Below are 12,035 nucleotides of genomic sequence, written 5' to 3' on the forward strand. Positions count from 1 at the left end.
AAATAGAACCAAGAGGGAAAACAGAGCAGAAACAGACATCAGATGAGGCCAGGCCCGGGCCATTCTGGAGGCACAAGCTGCCAGACGAGTGGGGGTTGGGCTTGTGCAACAGAAGGATGTATGTGAATGTGTGTGTGAGTGTGAGTGTGTGCGACTGAATGAGTTTGTACATGACTGCATGAGTGAGCATGTGTGACATTAAGTGTATGTGCATGAGTATGCGGGTGTGAGTGTGAGTACGTGTGAATGTGTGCTAGTACGCCTGTATGTGTGTATGTAGATTGAGTGTGTGAGCATGTGTGTCAGAGACTGTGTAGTGTATCTGTGTATCAGTGAAAGTATGTGAACATGTGTGAGTGTGAGTGTGTATGTTAACATCATGTGAGTCCATGTGTGAGTGGTGCAAGTAAGTGCATATATGACAGTCTGCAAATGAGTGTGTAAGCATGTATGAATGCAACCATATGTGACTGTGTTCATCCTAGTGTGGATGTGTGAATGTGTAAGCATCTGTGTGAGAGTGTCTGAGTGAGAATGCATGAGTATATGTACACAAGTATTCACCTATGGTATGTGGTGTATGCGTGTGAGCAAGTGTTCGTGAGGGTGTACATGAAGGTGTAATAGTGTGTGAGTGCACATATGAGTGCATGTGAGCTTGTGTGTGTGAATGTGTGTATGCAGGCACTTCAGGTGTACGTTTGCATTTAACCTCTTCAACATACCTTAGGGCTTAGGAGGTGGGTATTGATGTCACCCCCAGTTTATAGGTGAGGAAAGGGAGGCCCTTTTGAAGTAACTTGCACAAAGTCACACTACCAGGAAGGGGCAGAGCTGCCATTTACACCCAGGTCTTTGTGACTCCAAAGGCCACAGCCCCTGAGCACACACCCCCGCTCTCCTGCCAGCCTGACCTTCACATCTCCCCAATAAGGATCCTCCTTGCTGCCCTGGTCCCCTGGGATCGCCCAGCCTGTTCTTGGAGCTCCTTGGACTCAGGCCTTGTGATCTGCCATGCAGCCCTGAATTATGCCATCTGCAAGGCCACGATCAACATCATTCTTCTAACAGCCCCTACTGTGTGCCAGGAACATTGGACTTTACATGTGTGATCGCAGACTTCAAAAGAACCCTTCAAGGTCATCTTACAGCTGAGGACTGGCTCAAGGTCAGGCAGCTGTAGGAGGGGGGAGGGTAACCCGACCCTAGAGCCTGATAGCCCCCAGGCCTTCCCACTCTGCTTCACTTCTTTTAAGCCGAAAGATCAATGACTCCCTCTCACCATCATCCTTGACCTATGAAGGGTTCAAATTCTTGCTTCAGCAATGCTGCAAACGGCAGAAAATCCCCAATCTTTGTGGTCACTCTCAAATACTTGAAACTCCTAATGTTGAAATGGTGAATGTCAAGGGTTCTCCATGTCTATACCTCAGAGCCTTGAGGGAATAAATGTAAAATAATGTAGCCCCATTTTAGTGTAGGGGCCCTGGGCAAGTGACTTAACCCTTCAGAGCCTCAATTTCCCCATCTATAAAACGGGGTTTTATAATAAAACCTCACAGGTTTGGAGTCGGGTAAAACCAAGTTGACTTAATGGTGCCTTAGTAAAGACTTGTGGGTCCATTGTTTGGTTGAATGTAGGCCTCTGACTCTGACAGGCTGCGTGGAGCTTAGATGGTACGGTGGCGATTTCAACTTCCCAGGTTTCCAAGGACTTGCTCAGAGGGTCTCAGACCTTAGCTCTCTTCCCAAGTCCCTGGTGTTTGGGCCCAGCAGGCCTGGCTCTCCCTCTGAGCACTCGAGGGGGGCGGGGTGTGCAGGCATCAGCCTCTCCAGTTCACAAACAAGCCCAGCAGAGGAAACAGCAGGTTTCCCAGAAAGCTGTGTGTCCCAGAGCTGCCGCCCAGGAAGGGAAGTGTGTGCTCGATGGGGAAGTTGCTGCCACAAACACCCAGTTGAGAAACATGGTGGGGAAAATCCACCAGGCTGCTGGGCTCTGGGGAAGGGGATCTCCAGGGGTGGCACACAGACATCACTGTCTCCTCCTTCGTTCCTTGAGCCTGGGGAGGGGCGTGGCTTTCTTCTGGTGTTATTCTAGGCCAGTGGTCGGCAAACTGCGGCTCTCGAGCCACATGTGGCTTGTGAGCCTCGGTTTGCCGCTCTGTTGACTAATGAGTTTACCGACCGCTGCCTTAGGGAAAAACACTTAAAAAACATTTTAATAATGTACTCATGTCTTTAACCTGAAGTCAAAACTTCTGGGTAAGGGTAATGCCTTACCGCAGTAGTCGGCAAACTCTTTAGTCAACAGAGCGGCAAACCGGCTCACAAGCCGCAGTTTGCCGACCCCTGCCTAGTCTGCTTTTCTCTATAGCTTCTCCACTTTTGTTTAGCACCTGTGTCATGGATCCCCTGGATTCAGTTCACTCTGTTTGAAATACCTTGAGTGGCTTCTCTTTTCCTGCTGAACTCTGAAGTCCAGAGAGGTGAGGCCACTTAGGCTCGCCTGTGACATCCATCCTCTGCTCCCTCAGCCCCCTCTCCCTTTGGAGATCTGCCTTTCTCGCCCTCGCTCTGGGCCGGCTTCCCTCTGCTTTGCGGAGGGCTGTCTGGAAATGCAGTACTTAAGGAAACTTACCGGTTGATTTTCACTAAAATATAACTGATGGATACTTGGGCCACCCGGACGAAGCTAGAACCTCATTGGGCCTGTCTAGGGAGATTCGAGGCCACAGAGGAGGTTGCAACCACAGCTGGAAACAGCACCTAAGGTGTCTTTGCTCTTTTCTCCCTCCACCTTTCCCCCAGGGCTCCCAGTTCTGATCTTGTGTGGCCTTCTGATCCCTCCTCCCTCTGGCTTTAGTGTGGCCATCTGCTCAACGGAGAGGTTGATCAGGCTGGTCCAGAGGCCTCGGAAAGAAAACCCTGGGTGTGTGGGCTGGTCTCTCACCCATATAAGCCACAATTCTGCAGAAGCTCTTCTCAGGAATCTGCTGACCTCACTATCCCTGCCCATCAGATGTCTTTCCAGCCTGCTGTCCCAGGCTGCAAGGACCCAGGAGCCTAATCTTCAAGCGCCTGAGAGTCCATCAGTCATGGGCCCAGACTTCCCACTCCATGGGGCGGGAAGTGAATCCAGCTGTTGAGGGCTCCTGGCTGAGGAGGCACCACCTGGCCTGGTAGAGGTCCACCTGAGCCCCCTACCCTATTCTCTCCCTTTGTTCAAGGCTACTCCTTTCTTCCTTTCCAGAAACAAGCAGGAAACTGGGCCAGCTTCTGGAAAGATTACAAGAAAGATTTCTAGAAAGATACCAAGAGAGGTGTTGAGCAGAGGGGAGGACTGGTCTCCTTTCCATGGAGGCTGAGGTCAGGCCCTTCTAAGGTTTCTGCAGGCTCTTGGCTCTCAACCCCAGCAGGTTTAAAACACACCCACTTCCCACATGGACCACTTTTAAAGCACTTCATACGAGTTGAGGTGTGCTACATGGACAGGCTGCCCTAATATTGTATTTTGCAGACATTTAATGAAACATGTAGGAATTTCAAGCTCACTGTCACTGAGCTCGTTTCAATCTGCTCCTCACAACACTGTACTACGGTTAATCCCATTTTACGGGGAGAAAACAGGATGAGAGAGGTTCAGCACCTCGTCTAAGACCGCACAGCTGGTGAGCACGGGGCCACTGTCTGGGTCTGCCTCTCCCCACAGCCTGGGCCTCTGTCACCCTGGATTCCTGGCTCTGCCCTAGGGACTCTGGGGTGGGGCCTTCAGGCCATGGGGCTCGTGCCTCATTAGAAGAGCCCAGAGCTGCCAAAGGGCCTGGCCTGCTACACCGAGCCCTCCTCCTGGCTCAGGTGCTTGGCGCCAGTGCCCCGGGACTCCTCCCAGGGGTGAGCCGCAGGGCACATGGTTTACCTGCCAGGAGCCCGGAGATAGGGAAGCAAACACCATAAATCATCAGGAAGCCCAGGTAAATATTTTATAGCTGGGTCAGTAAATAATGCAGCTCCCTGGACAGACCCAATCCAGTTCATGTGTCCCACTTCCAGCACCTAGGCCAGTCCGTCGGGGCCCCTCTCCTGCCTTGTACTTTTTAAACAAATGCCGAGGCCCAGAGCTGGGCACTTTCACAGGCACCATCTCTGAGCTGCCTAGCCTTCGCTCAGGCTGCTTCCTCTGCCTGAAACACCTTTTCCCGCTGTCTGGGTCTGCCTCTTTTTTCCCCGAAGCCTGGCTAATTCACCCTCCTGAGGAGTCACTTCCTCCAAGAAGCCTTCTTTGATTTTCTGGATGGGGTCAGAGTCTGGCTCTCACATGGCCTGAGCTTCCCCCATCTGGGCTCTGCGCACTCTACGTAGCCAGTTCCTGGTGACCTGTCTGCTCTCCCTCTGACTGTCAGCTCCTAGAGAGCAATCATATCCCTGGAGTTGCGTGCAGAGCTTAGCGTACAGTAGGTGTTCAACAGCTAATGTTGAAGGATGGGGTAAATTCTCTTGTTTAATCCTTTAAAAAGTCTGTGAGGCAGGCGTTCTTGCGTTATTATCCTCATTTTATATACAAGAAGCCGAGGCCCAACGGCAAGGCTGGGATTGACCTTCTGGCTCTCTGGTCCTGAGTCTAATGCTTTCTCAATAACCCATCTGAGGACGTGCCTCTTTCCCCTGCTCAAGCTCCTTGAATCAGGGACCCTCTGTTTCTGCTCAGGGAGGCCCTTGATCCCTGCCACAAGCTCCAGCACCCAGTGAGTGCTAATCTGTGGGTTTGAATGACTGCGCAAGGCAAGGCAGCGGTCAGGACTTTGTCCTTGACCTAGAAAGGTATGCACAGTGAGCTCATTTCAATGGGAGCAGGAGGTGGGGTGAGGGGACCTGTGATCCCCAGCGCCAGGGTAGCTCTGAGAAGACATGTGTTTTGGGAGGGTCTCAGGTCCCAGGTGGAGGCAGCTGTGGAAGGTGCTTGAATGCAGCAGCCCAGGTGCCTTCTGTCCAAAGGTTCTATGCCACTTTGGGGCCAAGTCCCTAACCAGGCCATCGCAGCCTCACAGGAATCTGAGACACAAAGACAGACGATCCTGTCTGCCTTCTCCCCATCCTGTGTCAGGCGCTGAGAACAAGGACAAAGAAATCAGGGCACAGGCAGTGTGAGGTGAGACAGGACGAGGACAGCTTTGCGCAAGAAGGCCTGGCTTGACCCTGGCCTCAATTCTCTGCAGATGGGCTGCAGGAGGGAGGTTAAAGGGGTTTCAGCTGATGTGTCCGTTCCAGCTGGTTGCCAAGGCTCCCTGGGGCTTTGTTGAGAAGGGTTCTGAGCTGGATCCCTCCAGGCTCCACAGGAAGTGCTGGGATCAGTTAGCAACACCTGCCTCAAGCACAGAGGTGGGCAAAGTAACCCATCTCCAAATTTGCCACCCTCTCATCTCTCCCCAGCTCTCAGCACAGAGTAGAGATTAAATAAAGTTTGTGGGTTCTTTGTTGATTGCTAACAAGGTCAGTGCAGAAGTCATTTGGAGTTTCTATTTGTGGAGATGAGAAACATGAACACACGGCCTCTTTACTAGGTAATCTAAACACCAGAAAGGGAATGAGGAGAAGAGAATGGGAGAGAATGACAGACAGCAGGTGAGAAGAGAGATGCCCATAAGAACCTCCTGGTAGTGTGGACTGAGCCCCAAGCCCAGGGACAAAGGCAGCCACAGCTCTGCCCTCCCCAGTCAGCAGGAAGCAGGAGTTTTCCAAGGCAAATTCCACAGATAAATGTTGGCAAGGGCCCAGGCGGTGGCGCCTTGTGCTGGAGGAGGCTGGGCTCAAGCCTTCTATGCCCAGCGACTCAGACATCCCCAGGGCCCAGGCGGTCCTGGGTGCAGCTCCGGCATGAGACCCCAGAGAAGCTTGTGGGGACCAGAGTGGGCAGGGACAGGCAGGATCTCCCTCTGGGCTGAGGAAATCTGGGAAGGCCATGGGGAGGTGGCAGGGCTGAGAGGGCTGGGAGACAGCCAGAGTCATGTCTCTCCCAGCCTCTCACTGCCCCTTGGACATCCAACTGGGAAGTCCATGCAGGCAGGGTCTGCACAAGCTCTCGCAGTTAGGAACGAGCCTCCGGAAGGGGAAGTCTGTCCTTCCCCTGCCAGTAGCCGAAGCCTCATCCCCATTACTTGTCTGACTCCACCCAGGCCAGTCACTGGCTGTCCCACCCATGCTCATGTGGCTTCAGGGGCAGCTTGACCTAGTGACAGTGAACTCTGGCCTGGAATTCATAGCAGTCTGAGTTGTGAGGCTCAGTTTGGCCACTGTCCTGCCGTGTGAGTGCTAGGCAGTGAGTGCTTGATATGTAGGGGTGGGAATTACTGTGCTTATTATGATTCCGAGACCAAGTTCATGCATTCTGCTTCCTCGGTAGAGTCCAGATTTCACCCAGACTCCCAAGGAACCCCTTCCAAGATTGCTAGGCATGTGGGCTGGTGGAGCGCCCTGGAGCTGGGGACGAGATGCTCTGAACCTGGGGCAGAGTAAGACGGGGAGGATGGGGGCTCCCTGCAGCCCTGCGGATCCTGGGCCTGCCGAGCTCTGGGCTGTGGGCAGAGTCGGCCATCCCAGGCCACCTATAATTACCTTCCGGCGGAGCTCTGTGGCACTGGGTGGAGGCAGCAATTGTCAGGTTTTATTTTGATACCCAGACAGTGCCCTTGGGCAGCCCCACACCGGCTAGCCGCTGCCAGACATGGATGAAGGTCGAGTTTTGGGGGGAGGAGGCCCTGCCCAGGAGGTTGACCTCTGAGTACAAGGACCAAGGGTTCAGGATTCCACAGTCTCCACGGACCCACCTCTGCCAGGCACGGGGGGGCAGAGGCTGCTCTCGGGAGCCTGGGGCAGCTGGGGAAGCTGATGGGAGCACTCCGGAGCCTCTTGGACACAGTGTGGAGCCAGGATGGGAAGCAGGCAGGAGGCCCCAGGAAACTCAGAGTGGGCTCTTCATCCTTGACTTCCTCCCCTCTGCCCGCTTCCCTTTTCCCCTCAGCCACCCAGGCTTTGGTCTTATGTGAGAGGAAGCTGGCATGACTTCCACTGGGGTGGCTTGGAGCAAGGGTGCCTCAAGGGCACACCCTGAGCCTGAGCCATCTCTGGAGGCCACGCACCCTTGCTTGCTTGAACCTGGCCCTCCTCTTGCCCTCCCAGTGACCTTGCACGCTCATGCTCTCCCACCTGCTGCCCCCACTCCAGGCCTCTCACACAAAGGAATGCATGTACCTACACATTCTTGCATCCTCATTCATGTCCGGGACTACCAGGGTGATGACGAAGGAAGTGATGATGACTTTCTACCCGAACTCCCCCATCCTGAAGCAGGGAGAAGGGGGGACTTGGGAGTCCGCCTCCAGGTGGGGAGAGAATCCTGAATGCATCTGTGCGCTTATGGATTTTCTCTGGCATTACCACAGGTGGGTCTGCCCCCAAGCTGCTTAACCATATGCTGCTGCTCCCCCCGATTATTTTGGGCACATCCCCACCCACTGCATCTGACTCCCCAGGGCAGAGCTAGGTGCCTCTGCAACCCCAGAGGGGCTTGCAGAGCAGGGCCTGCCAGCTCCATGGTGCAGCAGCGCAGCGCAGAGAGCCCAGAGGCTCAGGCCAACCCCAGTCCGCTTGAGCTTGAGCTTGATAGAGCTGGCGTTCCTCTGCCTTTGCCACGTGAAGGCCCAGAGTGCTGGGGAAGCCAATACACATGCAGTGGGCACAGGGGTGCCACCGTGGGAAAGCCGGTCATTACTAAATGCCTAAGGTGTAAATGGCCATCACAGGGTGGGGGCCATATACGTGGTGGCAGAAGGAGTGATCAGAAGGAGAGAATATGGCCCTTAAGGGGGTGACCCTACAACTAGGGAAGGAACAAAGACATACAGGGTCTAAGGCTCAACCCTACAGGCCCCAAGAAGGACATGTGCCAGAGCAATGGCACCAGGGAGCCCGGAGACCCATAGGCAAAAGTTCCAGAATCTACAGTGAGGGAAAGGAAGCGTTTTTGAGGTGGCCCAGGAGCGCCCTACACACACTTACACTCTCACCCATGAGTCTGCTGGTCAGAGTCCCTGCGCCCATCATCAAAGGCTGGGGCGCCAGGCTCACAGAGGGCAAAGATTGAAGTTGCCCTGGACTCACACCCATGTGTACCCTCTCATGCAGGCAAACCTTGTGCTCAGGGAGCAGGCTGTAATCAGCCCCGGGCACTGCCTTGCGGGAGGAAGCTGGCTATGTGGGCAGGTGAAGATCTCTGGCTCTGCGTCTCCACCCCTGCACTGCCTGCCCTATTGGCCCTCGGAAACCCAGGCAGCATTAATATGAATAATAAAGGTCATGTCTTCATTTATCCATTCTTCTAAGCTGCTTGTTGTAGTTATTCCTGCCTCAGCCTTTGCTCTTGCTGTTTCCTCTGCCCAGAAGGCCTGCTCTCCTGATCTTTCCCCTCGAGTTTCTGCCTCATTCCAAAGCTGCATTTCCTCTCTTCACCGCAGGCCCAGGGCTTAGCATGACGTCCTTATCCACTGAGAAAGTGAATCCCACTGGTCCCTGGGGTCCCCTGTGTACCCCATGTTCTAGCCTCACAGGTTTACCTTGCTGTTCCTTAGAACTGGCCTTGGACGTCATGGGTTCATTAGCTCCAAGTATTTGCTCTGGCTGTTCTTCTGCCTGGAGTACCTTCTGTGCCTTCCCACCACTGCCCAAGAAGGAATTCCCTGTCCTGGCGCAGGCCAGGGCCACCTTTGCAGTGCAAGCTTCCCCGACTCCTCAGCTCCAGTACAGGGCCTAGCACACAGTTGGTGCTGGTTAAATGCTTGCAGGAGGGAAAGAACAATGACTTTCTATTCCTGGCTCTGTTGGAGTCTATTGCTGCTAACCTGGGCAAGTCACTTTGCCTCGTGGGGCCTTACTCTCTTACCTCTATAATGGTGAGTTAGGTGAGATGGTTTGAGCCTTCAGCTTTGCAGAGGGCTTCAGGCCATGTAAGCTTCCTTGTTCCATCCCCGAACACGCCCTGGTAATAACAAAGTTAACTCATATAACAAATAGCAGTAATCAATTGAGAGCTCACTCTGATCCAGGCACTGCACTAGACCTTCCTCTTGTCTACATTCCCTGAGCCTCTGAGGGGCTATCAATAGTCCCATTTACAGACAAGGAAGTTGAAGCCAGAGATGGAAAGTGACTTGCCCAAGGTCACACTGAGTAGCTGAGCTCCCTGCAAGAAGGCCAGCCCCCAGTGGCCCCAGGGGACTGCTCACCTCTGGACAGGGCCTCCTGAGATGGCCACTGCCCTCCAATACAACCTGTTGGAACAGGCTCTTTTGCTAGTGCTTGCTCCTGACTCTCAGGAGACTTAGGCTTAGGGGGCTGGGCTGCCCTGTGGGCTGGGAACCCCACAGCCATAGGGAGGGGAAGAGGGGGCCCCAGAGGGCAGGCTCCCAGGCATGTAGCTGCGGGGAAGCTACAACCCAGCATCCCTGCCTAGCGGAGGGAAACAGGTGCCTGGCCTCCCAAATCACGCTGGCCTCCATCCCCTCCTCTGGTAGGTACCTGAGGCAAAGTCCAGGCTGCCATCTGGGCCTGACCCAAGCCAGGCTTACAAAACATCTGTTTCATTTTTTGGAGAAGTTGTCCTGATCATGCCCCTGTCAGAAGGGACTGGCAGGCAGCCAAGCTGACACTCACCACAGCATCCATCCTTTGTCTAGGGAATAGCCCAGGGCCCTCTGCAGGACATGTGAACAAGCCAGGCTCTGGGCTCCTGCCTCAGTCTCCTCCAACAACCCATGTGGCCTCAGGGATTCACCTGAGCCTGTTTCCTCGTCTGTGGGGTGAGATCAGAATACCTGCTCTACCTGGGTATAGGCAATTAGATAGCAATTAGGGGGCTCTCCAGGGTGCCTGGGAAAGCTGTTGGCCAAGAAGTAAAGAAAAGAATGTGTCTAGCCCTGGCCGGTTTGGCTCAGTGGATAGAGCGTTGGCCTGCGGACTCAAGGGTCCCGGGTTCGATTTCGGTCAAGGGCACATGCCCGGGTTGCGGGCTCCATCCCCAGTAGGGGGTGTGCAGGAGGCAGCCGATCAATGATTCTCTCTCATCATTGATGTTTCTATCTCTCTCTTCCTTTCCCATCCTCTCTGAAATCAATAAAAATATTTTTTTAAAAAAAAGAAAAGAAAAGAATGTGTCTAGGTATTAATGCAGGACCTGGCTCCTGCACCCCTCAGAGCAGCCCACTCCTGTCATGCTCCCAGCAGATCCCCACGTATACCTGGGAAGGAGGAAGAGATGGGATAGGAAGGTAGCAATCCTTACCCTTACTCAGTCAGTTAATCCTTGTGACCACGGAGAGCTGAGTCTCTGACGCCTTCCATTGTGTTTCAGAGAAGCTGAGCTACCTGCATAAGGTCACACAGCGAGTGGGACTGAGCTGGGAGGGGGACCCTGCAGTCTGGGGCCCAGGCTTAGTCAGTAGGTGCCCTACCTCTGAAGCCACCAGGTCTTTTTCCTGAAAACCGGGAAGCTGAGGCCTCACACAGACCTGGGGGCCTGGCTCTGCCACCTGACCTGCCGAGTGGCCTTCTCCCTGGCGCTGGAGGACTGGCCGGGGTAGGGCCTTGCCTCTCGGACCCTCAGTTTCTTCATTTATAAATTAAGGCTGGCTTTACTTTGCAGGTTGCCCCCAGCATTAACGGGAGGCTCAGCCTAGTGATAAGTTAATATGTACCATCCTGTCCCTCCCTTGTGTAGCTGGAGCTGTCGAAGCCTGGAGGGGCAGGGACCTGCCAGGATCCAGCAGCAAGTCAGAGGCATGGCAGGGTGAAACTCCAGCCTCTTGGCGGCCCCCTCATCTTCTCCGGAATATCCACTGGGGACCCACGTAAGCCTCCACTCTGGCACAGCCCCACCCCTGACATAAACTCACTCACTTGTGTGCACTCAGGCCTCACCCAGCCCAGTGGTTACCTCATGCCTACCTCCCATCAGACAAGACCCAGAACGCTAGGCCTTCCCTAGCTACTAGGGTTCCCTCCAAGCTGGGGCTCAACTAGGGGACTTGGATCAGTGGGGAAAGTGTGAGTGGGTTTGTTCCTGACTCTCAAGAGGCTCAGGCTGAGGAGCCGGGGCTGCGTTGCGGGCTGGGAACCCCACAGCTATGGTGGGGGTCAGCTTGGCTGCCTGTGAGTAACTTCTAACAAGGGCATGGTCAAGACAACTTCTCCAAAAAAAAAATGAACAGCGTGGGAGATGGGAGGTGGGTTGGCAGGGGTGCCCTGAGGGTCCAGGAACCTAAGCCCTGTAAACCCCGGGGCAGGCAGATGTAAGGGACAGTTGGTGGTGCCAGCTCCCAGGTGAGGCCTCATAGCTTTCTGATCGCCCTGTTCTCTCTTCCTCAGAGACCTGAGGGGGGGCATTGTGCTGGAGCTTGGCAGCTGGACAGGGACGGGTGAGGAGGCAGCCCTGGGCCTGCGGGTGTTGTTCCCCAGGACAGAAGGCCGACTCTGCCCTGAGGTCTACCTAACCCCGTACAGGGACAAGGGAAGGCATCCTAGAGGAGGTGGTAACTAAGTGAGGAGCTCCCTGAAGACTGAGGAGTTAGCGAACATGATGTCCCAAGCAAAGGGAGCCGCATGGGCAAAGGCCCAGAGGTGAGAAATTGCAGGGTGTGGTCTGGTAGGAACCGAAAGAAGTTCTTCTCCCTGGAGCTGGGGGGCTGGCCGGGGCAGGGGCTAAGCCACACTCGGCCTGACTTTATCCTTTATCCTGAGACCGATGGTCAGCTTCAGGGCTGGGAGTGACCAGTCCTTGACACTTTAAAAGGATTGTGTCGCTGCTGTGAAGAGAAAGAATTATTAGGGGTGAAGTGCAGGGTCCTGAGTAGAGGTGACTGCAGATGGCTAGACAAGAGACACCAGTGGCCCAGACCAGGGTGGGGACAAATGAATGGGGGAGTCCGAGTGGGGCGACTGAGGCACTCAGGGGACAAAGACCTGTACAAGCTTCCACAGTGACCTGGGGC

This window comes from Eptesicus fuscus, chromosome 18 (genome assembly GCF_027574615.1).
Source record: "Eptesicus fuscus isolate TK198812 chromosome 18, DD_ASM_mEF_20220401, whole genome shotgun sequence".
NCBI lineage: Eukaryota > Metazoa > Chordata > Mammalia > Chiroptera > Vespertilionidae > Eptesicus > Eptesicus fuscus.